This window comes from Mirounga leonina, unplaced genomic scaffold (assembly GCF_011800145.1).
Source record: "Mirounga leonina isolate KUSES-001 unplaced genomic scaffold, KU_Mleo_1.0 Mir_268, whole genome shotgun sequence".
Classification (NCBI taxonomy): domain Eukaryota; kingdom Metazoa; phylum Chordata; class Mammalia; order Carnivora; family Phocidae; genus Mirounga; species Mirounga leonina.
Genome location: NW_023270649.1, coordinates 9,760,515 through 9,774,970, shown reverse-complemented (window position 1 = coordinate 9,774,970; position 14,456 = coordinate 9,760,515). Strand labels below are relative to the sequence as shown.

The 14,456-nt window shown below is 39.9% G+C and overlaps 1 long non-coding RNA gene across 1 annotated transcript; it reads right to left on the bottom strand.

The window, feature by feature from the left end:
* Nucleotides 1–9: 9 nt before the first annotated feature.
* Nucleotides 10–1,508, bottom strand: LOC118026656. The gene is made up of 3 exons (XR_004683639.1): nt 1,136–1,508; nt 892–1,004; nt 10–509 (listed from the first exon to the last, which is right to left on the bottom strand). It is a non-coding gene; the product is annotated as an uncharacterized LOC118026656 (long non-coding RNA).
* Between the last annotated feature and the right edge of the window lie 12,948 nt (nt 1,509–14,456).

The following is a 14,456-nucleotide window of genomic DNA, read 5'->3' as shown; positions in this document are numbered from 1 at the left end:
ACAGATGAGTTTAAGATCCAATTTGTTCTAAGACACCTGCACCTATCCTTGTTCACTTCCATTATTATGGAACACATCAACTCCACCCGCATCCTCGTACCTACTCGAGGTCAACAGTGTTGTCAGAAGAGACGAACACTACTTGACTGGATACCTGGCAAAACCCTATGGTTACCACTGTGGTGACACTCCACCACAATTGCCTAGACAGGATCGACTCCTCAATACTTACAAGATTAAACATACATTTTTCTCTAACATGTGGAAAGTATAAACTCATGCTTATTACAATTGTTAAGGACTCTATCATTTCTTACCTGATTATCTGAAAAAACAAACAAACAAACAAACACATGGCAAGCAAGTTTAGTCCATCATTCACACTTACCTGGTATGTGAAAATCAGATGATTTGAAATGGTGAAGGTGAACATCATCACCTACCTGGGTAACAGAAATGTCCGCAGACAATGACTAGTGTTAGGTTCATCATCATCTCTTTACAGGAACCTAAAAAACACATGATGATATACGTGTAAAGGACATGGCTTATTCTAACGGGGCACCTATCAATAAACTTGCTCATTTCCATCATTATGAAAGCATGAACTCTGCCTGAATATCTCTAGTACTCCAAGGTCAAGACCACTGTCAGGTAATACAACTTTTACAGGACACCTACAAACCTGTCATGATCACTACTGTGGTTGCGATACGTTGACCAATCCCTGATAAGCGTAATCCCTCATCACTCAGACTTAAACAAGAGTTTTCTCTAAACACTGAAAACTCACGGTTTCAAGAGTTAGTTAGCAATCTATCATTTCTCATCTGAATACTTGCAAAGAAATCATGGTTAATAGCAAGTGTTAGAGACCCCATCATCACTTACCTAGGTATCTGAGGATCAGAGGGTCTGTGCTGTGACTTAGGCCCACATCATCGCCTACTGTGACTTCAACAACGTCCCATGGGAGCTGCCATTGATAGGCTCACTGTGATGTACTGATAGGAGCATGGGAAAAAAATCACTGGAGAAAATATTTGGGGGGCATATCTTATTCTACCTCTATACCTGCAAATTCCCCTCGTCACTGTATCATTGAAGGAACCATTAGCACTACCTAGATACTTACAGAACTCCAAGGTCAATCCTTGAAGAGACGCCTTCCTCTCTTCAAGGTACACCTGCAGTAATCCCATAGTCAATGAAATAGTGAAGGACACTATGATAAATTACCTGGATATCTGCTAATCCATCTAGCACTACTATGTCAAGTACACATTTTCTTCACACAAGAATACAAAAAAAGTCTTATTCCTATCAGTATTATAAGGGACAAATTAAGCTCCTAACTAAGTACATGCCAAAAACAAAGTAAACTTAAGAGACCTGAAATCATACATTTGTAGATATCTGAATATAGAAAGGTCTTTAGGGGCACCTAGCTGGCTCAGTCGGTGGAGCATGTGATTCTTGATCTCGCGGTTGTCAGTTCAAGCCCCATGTTGGGTGCAGAGATTACTTAAAAATAAAATCTTAAAATAATAAATAAATAAATGTCCAGGGCACCTGGGTGGCTCAGTCGGTTAAGCGTCTGACTCTTGATTTCAGCTCAGGTCATGATCTTGGGGTCGTGGGAATGAGCCCCAAGTTGGGCTCCTTACCCAGCGGGCCCTGTGCTTGAGATTCTCCCTCTCCCTCTGCACCCCTCCCCACTTACACACAGTCTCTCTCTGTCTCAAATAAACAAATAAACCTAAAACAATAAGAGGTCTTTAATCAGTTAATATCACATCTCATACCTGCATACTAGTGAAGATCTTCACCTGATACCTACAAAAATTAAAAAAAAATACACATTAACACGGATGTTAAGGACATCATCCTCACTTACCTACATACTCAAGTTCAGATGGTCTTTATTGTAGTAGGATTCACCATTAACGCTCACCTGGTTCCTAGCAAGGTTGTGTTAAAAACCATTTTCAGTTCACCCTGTTTTCTTCACAGGAACCTGAAGAAACACATACAGATGAGTTTAAGATCCAATTTGTTCTAAGACACCTGCACCTATCTTTGTTCACTTCCATTATTATGGAACACATCAATCCACCCGTATCCTCGCACCTACTCGAGGTCAACAGTGTTGTCAGCAGAGACCAACACTACTTGACTGGATACCTGGAGGAACCCTATGGTTACCGGTGTGGTGGCACTTCACCACAATTGCCTAGATAGGATCAACTCTTCAATACTTACAGGATTAAACATAGATTTCTCTCTAAAATATGGAAAGCATAAACTCATTCTCATTAGAATTGGAAAGGACTCTATCATTTTTTACCTGAATATCTGGAACAAAATAATGTTAACAAGAAGTGTTAAGACACCATCATCACTTACCTAAGCGTGTGAAGTTCAAATGGTCTTTGTGGGTTAGTCCCATCTCACTTACCTCCTTTCCTGCTATGTGTCTCCTTCACTACCACAGACTGGGTCACAGACACGGTGTTAACAGGAACGTGAAAAACATGCTGTGGAAAGTGTTCAGTACACATCCTGTTCTACCTGGACACCCACAGAATTCCTTTGGTCAGCTCTATCATTTTGTAACTCATCAAGGTCACCTGAATAACTGTAGAACTCTGAGGTTAAACCCTCACCTGAAATACCTTCCTTTCTTGAAGAGGTATCCAGAAAAATTTTATGGTTGCTTGCCCCTCTGTCACCATTACGAGTATAAAAAAACACATTATCTCTAAACAAGAAGCTAGTTAATAGTCGTGCTTACTAGTATTGCTCAGGACAAACCAAGTTCTTAACTGTAAACATGCCCCAAAACAAGGTTATTAGAAGAGTCTTGGGATCATTATTAATTACCTAGATGTCTGAAAATAACAAAAAGCCTCTAAAGAGTGTATGTCCTATCACATCATACCTCTATTAGCAAAGACCTTAATAGGATACCTGCAAAAACATAACACATGTTTTGGGGACACCATCCTTATCTAGATACTGAAGATCAGACAGTGTGCATTGTAGTAAGACCCACTTTGTCACTTACCTGGTTACTAGCAATCTCAAATAATGACCATTGCTAGATTCACTGTGATTTCTTGACTGGAACCTGAAAAACATGTGTAATGATTATGTTTAAGAACACAACTTCTGGGGCGCCTGGGTGGCTCAGTCGATTGGGCATCTGACTCTTCATTTCACTCAGGTCATGATCTCAGCATCATGGGATCGGGCCCCGCATCAGGCTCTACGATGAGTGTGGAGACTGCTTGAGATTCTCTCTTTCCCTGTGCCCCTCCACCCATTCTCTCTCTCTCAAAATAAATAAATCTTTAAAAAAAGAGAAAAAAAAACCCACACAACTTGTTCAGGGCGCCTGGGTGGCTCAGCCAGTTAAGCATCCAACTCTTGATCTCAGCTCAGGACTTGTTCTCAGGGTCTTGAGTTCAAGCCCCATGTTGGGCTCCACGCTGCCCCCTTTCCCCCAAAAAAGAACACAACTTGTTCTACCATGACTCCTACAAATAATCTTGGTCACCTTCATTATCGGGGAAGTTTCAACACTACCTTGATCTTGGCAGAACTTCAGAGTTGACACTGTTAGAGATGCCATCATTTCTTTACCAAGTACCTGTGGAAATCTCCTGGTCAGTAGTGTTTGGTATTGATAGTAGAATAACCTGAACAACTGTTTATCCCTCAGTCCCTTCTATATATAAACATACATTATATCTAAACTTTAAAATACTAGAGGCTAATGCTTACTAGCATCAGTTGGGACAATATCATTTCTTACCTGAATGCTCGCCAAAAAAAAAAGGTAACACAGATGTTAGGGACATCATCCTCATTGACCTCAATAACTGAAGATCACCTGATTTTTAATGGGGCTTAAGGCACATATCAGTACTTACTGAGATACATGCAAAGTCTCTGTTAATGATGATGATCAGGTTCATTATGATCTCTTGACTGGAACCTGAAAAACACATTGTGACAAATGTTTATCTAAGGACACAGATCTTCCATATGGATACCTGCAAATAACCACCTTCATTCACTTCCATCATGGCAGGATCCATCAACCTAACTAGATTTTTGCAATATTCAAGGTCTAGCTATATTGAGAGACACCATCATCTCCTGACTACGTATCTATAAAATACCATGGTTACAATTGTGAGGCAGAATTTCAGGGTAATTACCTGGATAAACGCAAATTACTCAATACTCACATGATTACACATACATTTTCTGTACAATATGACAGCAGGATAACATGGTTGTTAGCACTGGCAAAACATTATCATTGCTTGCCTACCTGAATACCTGCTAAGAACTCACATGATAAAACAGGTCTGGGCAATCCAACATAATTCAGCCAGATATATAAAGATCAGATGGTCTGCGATGTGTATATCATCACTTACCTGCATACCAGAGATGTCCCCCTGTTAGTGACTTATGATTCATCATGGTATCTTGATAAGAACCTGAAAAACACTTTGTGAAGTATATATTAAGGGATACAACTTTTTTTTAACCAGAACATCTGAAAATAACCATGGACACTGTACAGAGCACATCAAGTCTACCTGGATACTTGGATTAATTCAAGGTCAACACCACTGTCAGATAACAACATCATTTCATACCATAAAAACTGTAAAAATCCCACGATTACTAATTGGGGGCAGGACACCATGACATTTACCTGGATACACACAGTCCCTCAATGCTCACAGAGTTAAATATAATTTTTCTCTTAAATATAAAATGTGAAAAACAATGGTTACAAGAATTGGTTTGGAACATATCCTTTATTAACTGAATACTTGTAAGAATTATATTAACAAGCAGTGTTAGAGATACCCATCACTTCTTACCTTTATATATGAAGATGAGATGATCTATGCTGTGATTTAGGCCCACATCATCACTTACCTTGATAACAGCAATATCCTCTGTGAACTTATCATTGATAAGCTCACCGTGGGGTCTTGACATGAATCTGAAAAACACATTGTGAAAAATGTGTTTGGTACATGGATCATTCTACCTCTACACCTAAAAATTCCCCTGGTCATTTGTATCATTTCGGGACCCATCAAGGTTACCTGTTACTTGCAGAAGTCCAAAGTCCAAGGTTAAACCTTAGAAAGAGACATCTTCCACTTTTGGAGAGATGCCTGCAAAAGTCCCATGGTCATTAAGGTGTGATGGAGAATATGAGAAATTACCTGGATGCCTGCATATCTCCTTACAAATGTTAACTACACATTAGTTCCAAAGAGAATACCGTAAAATCTCATGCTTACTAGTATTGTTATGAACAAATTTCTTAATAGCGCACATGCTACAAGAGAAATTAATATGTGTTTCTACAACATCATTAATTATCTAGATGCCTGAAATAAAGAAGGTCTCAATGTGCACTAGCAAAGACCTTAATGAAATACTTGCAAAAAACATGGTAATACAAGGGTTATGAACATCATGCCCACTTACCTCGATATTCAAAGGTCAGATGATCTGTATTGTGCTCAGACCCACTTACCTGGCTAAGAGCAAAGTCCTGTTAATGTCCACTGAGAGCTTAACTGTGATCTGTTGACTGAAACCTGAGAAAAAAAATGTAACAAATGTGTTTAAGGACACAACTACCTCTACCAGGATACCTGCAAATAACCTTGATCACTTTACCATTATGGGACACATCAACTACCTCTAGACACTTACAGTACTCCCAGATTAATAACCATTGTCAGATTAAGACCATCATCTGTGACTTTATACCTGCAGAATTCCCATGGTTACCTGTGTTGTGGAACACCACGATTGTTACCTGTCAGGGTTAAATATAAATTTTCTCTCAAATGTCAAAAGTGAAAACTTGGGACGCCTGGGTGGCTCAGATGGTTAAGCATCTGCCTTTGGCTCAGGTCATGATCTCCAGGTTCTGGGACTGAGCCCCATGTTGGGCTCCCAGCTCAACAGGGAATCGGCTTCTCTGTCTCCCTCTGCCTCTCCCCCTGCTTGTGCTCTGTCTCCCACTCTCTCAAAATGAATAAATAAAATCTTAAAAAAAAAAAGTGAAAACTTGTAGTTTCTAGAATGTAAGGACTCTACATTTTCATACCTGAATTGCATGCAATCAAAATATGATAAATATTATTGAAACCATCATCACTTCCCTACATTCGTTGTTTTTTTTTTTTTAATTTTATTTATTTGTGAGAGACAGAGAGCACAAGCAGGGGGAGCAGCAGGCAGAGGGAGAAGCAGGCTCCCCACTGAGCAGGGAGCACGATTCGAGGCTCGATCCCAGGACCCCGGGATCATGACCTGAGATGAAGGCAGAGGCTTTACCGATTGAGCCACCCAGGTGTCCCAACTTACTTACATTTCTGAAGGTCAGCTGGTCTGTGCTGTGGGTTATGCCCACATCATCACTTACCTGGACATCAGCAATGTCCCCATTAATGAGCATTGTCAGGGTCATTGTGAGGTCTTGAAAGAAACCTGGAAAACATGAAGTATGTGTCAAGAGATACCATTTATTCTATCAGGATACCTGTAAATAACCTTGTTGACTTCCATCATTATGGGACATAGTAACTCTACCTGGATACCAGCAGTATTCCAAGGTCAACATTTTTAGGTAAGACTATTATTTCCTAATTGTACACTTGCAAAAATCCCATGGCTCCTACTGGGTGAGGAACACCATAATTATCTGTATACCTGCAATCTCTTGACACTTGGTCCATTATTTAGGGACCCATCAATGACACCTGGATTTTGCAGAATTCCTAGGTCAAATCCTAGTATCATGGAGGCATACCTGCAGAAATCCCACGGTTAATAACATAATGTTGAAAAATATGATAAATTAAATGGACGCTTGCATATCCATCTATCACTAGGTGAGTTAAATACATGTTACCCTTAAACAAGAATTCAGTAAAATTTCATGCTTACTAGTACTGTTAGGGACAAATTCTTTTTTTTTTTTTTTTTAAGATTTTATTTATTTGAGAGGAAGAGTGCGAGAGAGCAAGCACGAGTGGGGGAGGGGCAGAGGGAGAGGAAGAAGCAGACACCCCTGCTGAGTAGTGAGCCTGACATGGAGCTACATCCTAGGACCCGGGGACCACAACCCAAGCCGAAGGCAGATGCTTAACCGACTGAGCCACCCAGGTACCAGGACAAATTCATTTTAATGTGCCCATAACAATTTTAACGTAAGAGTCTTAACAACATCATTAATTAGATTCTAGAAATAAGAATGTCTTCAATGAGGGGCACCTGCATGGCTCAGTTGGTTGAGCAGCTGACTTGATTTCAGCTCAGGTCATGATCTCAGGGTGGTGAGATTGAGTCCCATGTTGGGCTCCACGCTCAGTGGGGAGTCTGCTTAAGATTCTCTCTCCCTCTGCCCCCTCCTCTAAAATAAATAAATAAATAAATAAATAAATCTTTAAAAAAAATAAGAACATCTTCAATGAGTAATTATTATATCATCCGATACCTGTACACTAGGCAAGACCTTAATGGGAAACCCGCAAAGAAACAAAAACCAAAAAACATGGGGACACAAGTGTTAGGGTTACAATCCTAATTTCCTGATTTCTGATTATTAGTTGGTCTGTAGCATTGCACAACATATACTATCACTTACCTGGATACCTGGAAAGCTCCATTAATGAACACTTTTACATGCTCCATGATCTCTACACTGGAACCTAAAAAAACAAAACAAAACAAAACAAAAACCCCAAAAAACATGTGGCAAGTGCGTTTAAGGACACAGCTTGTTCTACAGGATCATGACAAAGAAATAGTCTTGGTCACTTCCATCATTAGGGAACTATCAGCACTACTTGGTTCTTGGCCTAACTCCAAGGTCAACAACATTCTTAAAAGACACCATCATCTCTTGACTGAGCACCTCTAAAAATCTCCTGGTCATTATTGTGGTGAGAAAACAGTGGAGTACCTTACTTGGATTTATGTGATATACCTGTTTTAACTAAGGTTAAAAACACATTATATTGAAATTTTTAAACAATGAGGAGTAATGCTAACCAGCATTGGTTGGAACATTATATTTCCTACCTGAATACATGCAAAAAAGCATAACACAAATTTTAGGGACTCTATCCTTACTCACCTAGATAACTAAAGATCGGATCTGTAGTGTGCTTACTCACCTAGATAACTAAAGATCGGGTCTGTAGTGTGCTTGAGGCTTGTATGGTCCCTGGACATCAGCAAGATCCCTGTAAACAACCTTGGTGAAGTTCACCATGTTGTCTTGATTGAAACCTGAAAAACACACTGTTACAAATATTTCTGCCTACACATCTTTTCCCTCTTGGATACTTGTAAATAAAGCTGGTGGCTTCCTTCATTGCAGGATGTATCAATTCTACCTGGATACTTGTTCTATATTCCATTGTCTATACCTTTGTTAGCAATAGTGTCTTTGTCCACTGTACACTTGCAAAAATCCCATGGTTACTACTATGGTGCGGAACAAATCATAAGTACTTGGATACAGCAATCCCTCAACACGCTGACACACATCTCCAAATAAGAATACAGCAACATCTCATGCTTACTATTAGGGACAAGTTGGTTTCTTATCTACATACCTGTCAAAAATGTCAGTATAAGAATTCTTGATGCCATTATTAATTACCTAGATATCTGAAAACAAGAAGGTCTCTAATGTGTACATGCCATGTCATCTCTTACCTGTATACTAGAAAAGTTCTTACCTGATACCTGAAAAAAACAAAACAAAACATGGTAACGCAAGTGTTAGGGACACCATCATTGACCTAGATTTGTGAAGATCAGATGGTTTGTAGTGTGGAGGACCCACATCATTACTTACCTAAATATCAGCCAAGCCCCAGGTTAAAGACCATAATTAGTCACACCATGATCTCTTGACAGGAATTTGAAAAACACATTATGAAACATGTGTTAAAGAAGACTTTTTTCAGGAAATCTGCAAATAACCTTGGTCACTTCTATCATTATAGGACATAAAAACTCTACCTGCTACTGGTAGTACTCCAAGGTCAACACCGTTGTCAGATAAAACCATTATTTCTTGACCAGACACCTACAAAAACCCCACGGTTTGTACTGTGGTGAGGAACACCATGAATAATTACCTAGATACGGTAATTAAACAACAATTAACACCCACAGTATTAAACATACATTTCCTCAAAAATGTAGAAAGAATTCATGATTTCTCACATTGGTAAGGATTCCATTATTTCTTACCTCAATACTTGCAAAACAAACAAACATAGTAACAACAATGGTTAGGTTAAGTCATCACTGACCTTTTTCCCCTACCCCTCAATTGTTGCCAATTTTGTTCTGTACATTTGCATCAGATGTTTAGTTTACAAGTTTGGGGGCCCTCTAGTTATATAATTTGCTTTGAGAAGTGCACTTAAAACACAATTTTTTATTGTTTAAAGCTGCATTCACATCAAAATTACCTTGGGCAACTTTTGATGTTTTATCTGCGGACAAAGCGAAGGGTGGTTTTTTTTCAAACAGGACCTTGCCTGAACAGGACTTTAAAGAAGTCTTTTGAAAAAAAATCTATTTGAACCCTTGATTACTTTAATTGCAACATTAAAACATTTGACTTAAATTACTTGATCATTCCAGTCAGCGTACTATTCTAATTTCTCATTGTATAGGCTGATTTGTCCGTCAGTCCACCGGTCTTGTTCACTGGGCTTTATAATTTTTGTGCAACTAAAGGCGAGGGACTAAATGCACGGCTGTGTAAAGAGATCACACATGACTACCCTATTACACTTCATCAAATAGTATGTGGGGATTTATAATTGCTTGCATTAGTTCACAAAATAAATACCTCATGTCAAATAGCTGATAGGCATCTAGGTTATTTCTACTGAATCCTGTTGAGATAGAGACAGAATAAACAGCAGGTACGAGGCACTCAGCGCCAAGAGCAGCTTCCATTTCCCGGGTGATCACTGGACAGGTCCTCTTCTAAGACTGCAAGGAGTCCCCACCACACCCTGCCAAGAGAGGAGATAGGTGCTCAACCTGCATTTAAAAACCTGAGGGAAACAGTCTGGCTTCTGAGCTGGAACTTTACACCCTTGAGTGCCTAGTAATCCTGTTAACTTGGGGCCCCCTCTGGTTATGAAGTGTCAGAGCCTATTAGTCATGGCACTTGTGCATCCTTGGAGTCAGAACATTTTGCCCTAAACCCAGGTGAGAGATCGTTCATCACCCAATCCAGATCAGGGACTGTGCATTTCTTTATGTGCCTATGTTGGGCCAGCAACACATGAAATCAAATTTCATTTTCACAACTCCCCTGTTTTTGTGAGCTGTTTGGGCGAACTGGGACACATTAAATTGCCCAAAGCTTTTAGTGCATGCTTCACGCACAATATCCAAATAAGCAGTTGACCCTACATGGAAGTTTTGCTAAGTAGGTCGCAGCTACCCCTTAGCCAGATGAGTTAAATTCATGCAGTTCAAGACTGAAGCCAGTTCCTGTCAAGTATACCTCAGCTGCTCAAGGCTACTCTCATCGCCTCTCCCTTTAGACACCCATCCATGGCTCCTTACCTGAACTTGCACATGTCACTGATCACCACTGAGAGGGCAGTTGAGACTTAAAGGAAAGGTACAGGAATATGCCGGGTACTAAGTAGCTGATGTCTCCCTACGGCACTTCAACCTTGGTTTTAAGGACTGAAGCATGAGTCTCGCAATTCCTGGAACACTTCCCATCCCGAACCGTAGTGCAGCCACGTCACCGGCATTTAAATTTAAAATGGCGGGTGTGGGGAGGGGGAGTTCAGTAATGCGCAAGCGCGTGCTATGGCGTCACATCCTGACCCCTGGCCCCAGGCGCAGGCGTGGCTGGTACTCCAAGGCAGCGGGGTCACTTGCTTTCTTCAGGGAAAATCAAATGGTTTTCTGCTCCGGTTTAACCCTACATCATCACTTACCTGGATACCCGCACTGTCCCACATTAACGACGACTATTGTTAGGTTCATCATGGTCTCTTGAAAGGAACGGAAAAAGCACATTGTGAAATTTTTTTTTTAGTACTAGTCTTCTACGAACTGGACACCTGCCTATTTCCTTGATTTCGTCTATGTTTGTGGTTCATCAGTGCTACCTGGTTACTTGCTGAGCTGTGAAGCTAAGCCCTAATAAAAGATACCTTCCTCTCTTGAAAGGTTACCTGCAAAAATCCCATGGTCAATAACACAGTCATGGGCAATATGATAAATTACCTGGATTCCTGCTTATTGATACATCACTATGAGTATCAAAACAAAACAACACATCACATCATCTCTGAACCAGAATATATAGCATTTCATGCGTATTAATATGGTGGGGCAAATTAATTTCTTCCCTGCATCCCCGCCAAAAAACAGGTTATCAGAGTTATGATCACCATCATTAATTACCTAGATACCTGAAATTCGGAAGGTCTCCAATGTGAAAATGCCAGATCATTTCTTCCCAGTATTTTAGCAAAGTCCTCACCTAAAAACCCGTCAAAACCAAAACAAAGCACACCCTTGTTCATAGGGTTATAGTATTATAGGAACCATTATCTCTTACCTAGATATTGGGAAATCTGAAGATCTCTAACATGCAAATGCTCACAACATCTCTTTCCTGCCTACCAGCAAAGTCCCATATTTGCTGTCATTGTCAATTTCACGGTCATCTGAACCTTTAAAACCCAGGGTGGCAACCATGGTTAGGAACACATCTTTTTCAACCTACACGATGCCACATCTCATGGGAACTACCAGCATTAGAGGAACCATCAACTTTATCTGCATACTTGCAGAATATCAGGGTCAAAGCCATTGAGATACCATCATCTCTTGACTGGGTACCTATAAAAATCCCATCATCAATAGTGAGATGAAAAACACCATGATAACTTACCTGGGAATTTGCAAATCCTTGAGTCTTGACCAGGGTTCAAAACATATTATCTCTAAACTAGTAAACAGTACGGGCAAATTCTTAATGCTTGTGGGAACACTGTCATTTCTTACTGGAGTATCTGCAAAAAAAACACATGGTAACACAAATGTTAGGGATACCATCATCCTTTACCTAGATGTCTGAAGATTAGAGGTCTATAGTCTAAGACTCACATAATCACTTACTAGATACCAGGAAAGTCCCATTAACCACCATTGTTAAGGGTTCTGTGATCTCTTGATTGAAACCTGCAAAAAACACTGTGACAAATTTATTTAAGGACCTAACTTTTCCTACCAGGAAAACGACAAATAACTTTTGTCACTTTCATCTTTATGGACCCATTAATGCTACCTGGACACTGGTAGAACTTTAAGGTTAACAATGTTGTTACAGACACCATCATCCCTTGACCATGTACCTGTAAATATCTCCTGGTCAATACTGTGATGAAGAAAATTGTGCTCACTTACCCAGATGCCTGTCAATCCCTCACTCATTCCTCAGCTTAAACACACACAATCTCTCTCTAAACTAGAAAACTGGTTAAACTAGATCTCATGGTTATTAATATTTGTAGGGCCAGTATCATTTTTTTACCTGAATACCTTCCAAAAATCATGGTACTGACACATCTTAGGGACACCATCATCACGTACTAGACTTCTGAAGACCAGATGGTCTGTACTATGTTTAACCCACATCATCACCTACCTGATTCCATGATCTTTACCGGTATCTCTTGATTAGAACCTGTAAAAACACATGGTGGTGGCTATAATTAGGCATACAGCTTCTACATGGGCCTCAAAACATTCCATGATCACTACTGTTGTTAGGGGAACCATGAGCTCTACCTGGATTCTTTAGTTCTAAGGTCCACATTGTAGTTAAAGAGATCATCATCTCTTGAATGGGAACTGAAAAAACACATGGTGGAAAACCCTGGTGAGGGATACATGTTCATCCATCTGGACCCCTGCTGATTCCATCTCTCCATTCTATTAGGGCAACCACTAACTCTACCTAGATATTTGGACAACTCTAAGGTCAACACTGTAGTTTCAGACACCACCATGTATTCACTACACACCTGCAAAAATCACATGGTTACTAATGTAGTGAGGACTTTGACATATTGCTGGGGGTACCTGCAAATATCTTTGTCACTACTAAGTTTTAAGATAAATCATCTCTGAGTTAAAAAAACAAAAAAGAGTAAAATCTGATGGTTACCACTTCTGTTAGGGACATTGTTTTCTTACCTGAATACCTGCAAAAACACATGGTAATAGTAAGAGTTTGGGACAGCATCATGACTTTTCTAGATATTTGGAAATCATATGGTCTCTACTGTGTTTAAGGCCCACATCATCTCCTTTCTGGATATTAGTAAAGTCCCACATTTACTCCCATTATTAGGTTCACCATCATTTATTGATTGAAACCTGCAAAATCCCATGGTCTGTAGTGGTGAGCGACACCAAGATAACTTATCTGAATAATTCCAAAATACCATGATGTCTACCTGGTTAAAGCCTACATTATTTCTTGCCTTGCTATCTAGCAAATCCCATGGTTACTACCACGGTTAATTTCACCTTCATTTCTTTACTGGAACCCACAAAAAAACATGATGACAACTGTAATTAGAGACACATCATCTCTTACCAGGACACCTGAAAATCCCATGGTCATTACCACAGTTTAGGTCACCATCATTATTTAACGGATACCAAAAGGTAGCAGAATATGCCTCTTTGACCTGAGAATTATTTTGAACTGATTATTTTGAGCAACTACAGACACAGGAAAAGCTCCGGAAGCTCAGTAGAAGTTACACTTTTGTAAGGGAGATTTATATCAGAAAGGGGCCTGTACCAAAAGAGAGCTATTACCAGAGAAGTGTCTCGGGTGAAAGAGTCATCTGCATGGCAGAGCAAACTGTTTACCATGCATTTCCTCTACTCACCTTCTGGTGAATTGCCCGCCTCCCCTTGGAAGCCCCAGGCCTCTGTCCCCTTCCTTAGCTCAGGATAGAATATAAGCCTCAACTGCCTGGCTGCCTGTTTGAGTTTCATATCTTTGTGGGATTCCCATATGTACGTATATGCATAAGTATCTAAAATTGTTTTTCTCTTGTTAATTGGTCTTTTGTTACTGGAGGGTCTCAACCAAGAGCCTAGAAGGATAAAGGGAAAATTATTTTTTCTCCCCTACAATACCTTCAAAGTCCCATATTTACTTGACGTTTACCATCAGTTCTTAACTAAATACTTGTAAAATACCTTGGTCACCACGGTGATTTGTGGTGCATCATCATTACTTGGTTATCTACAGAAGCCTATGGTCTCTGCTAGGTTTAGAAAAACATATCTTACATGGAGATCTATAAATT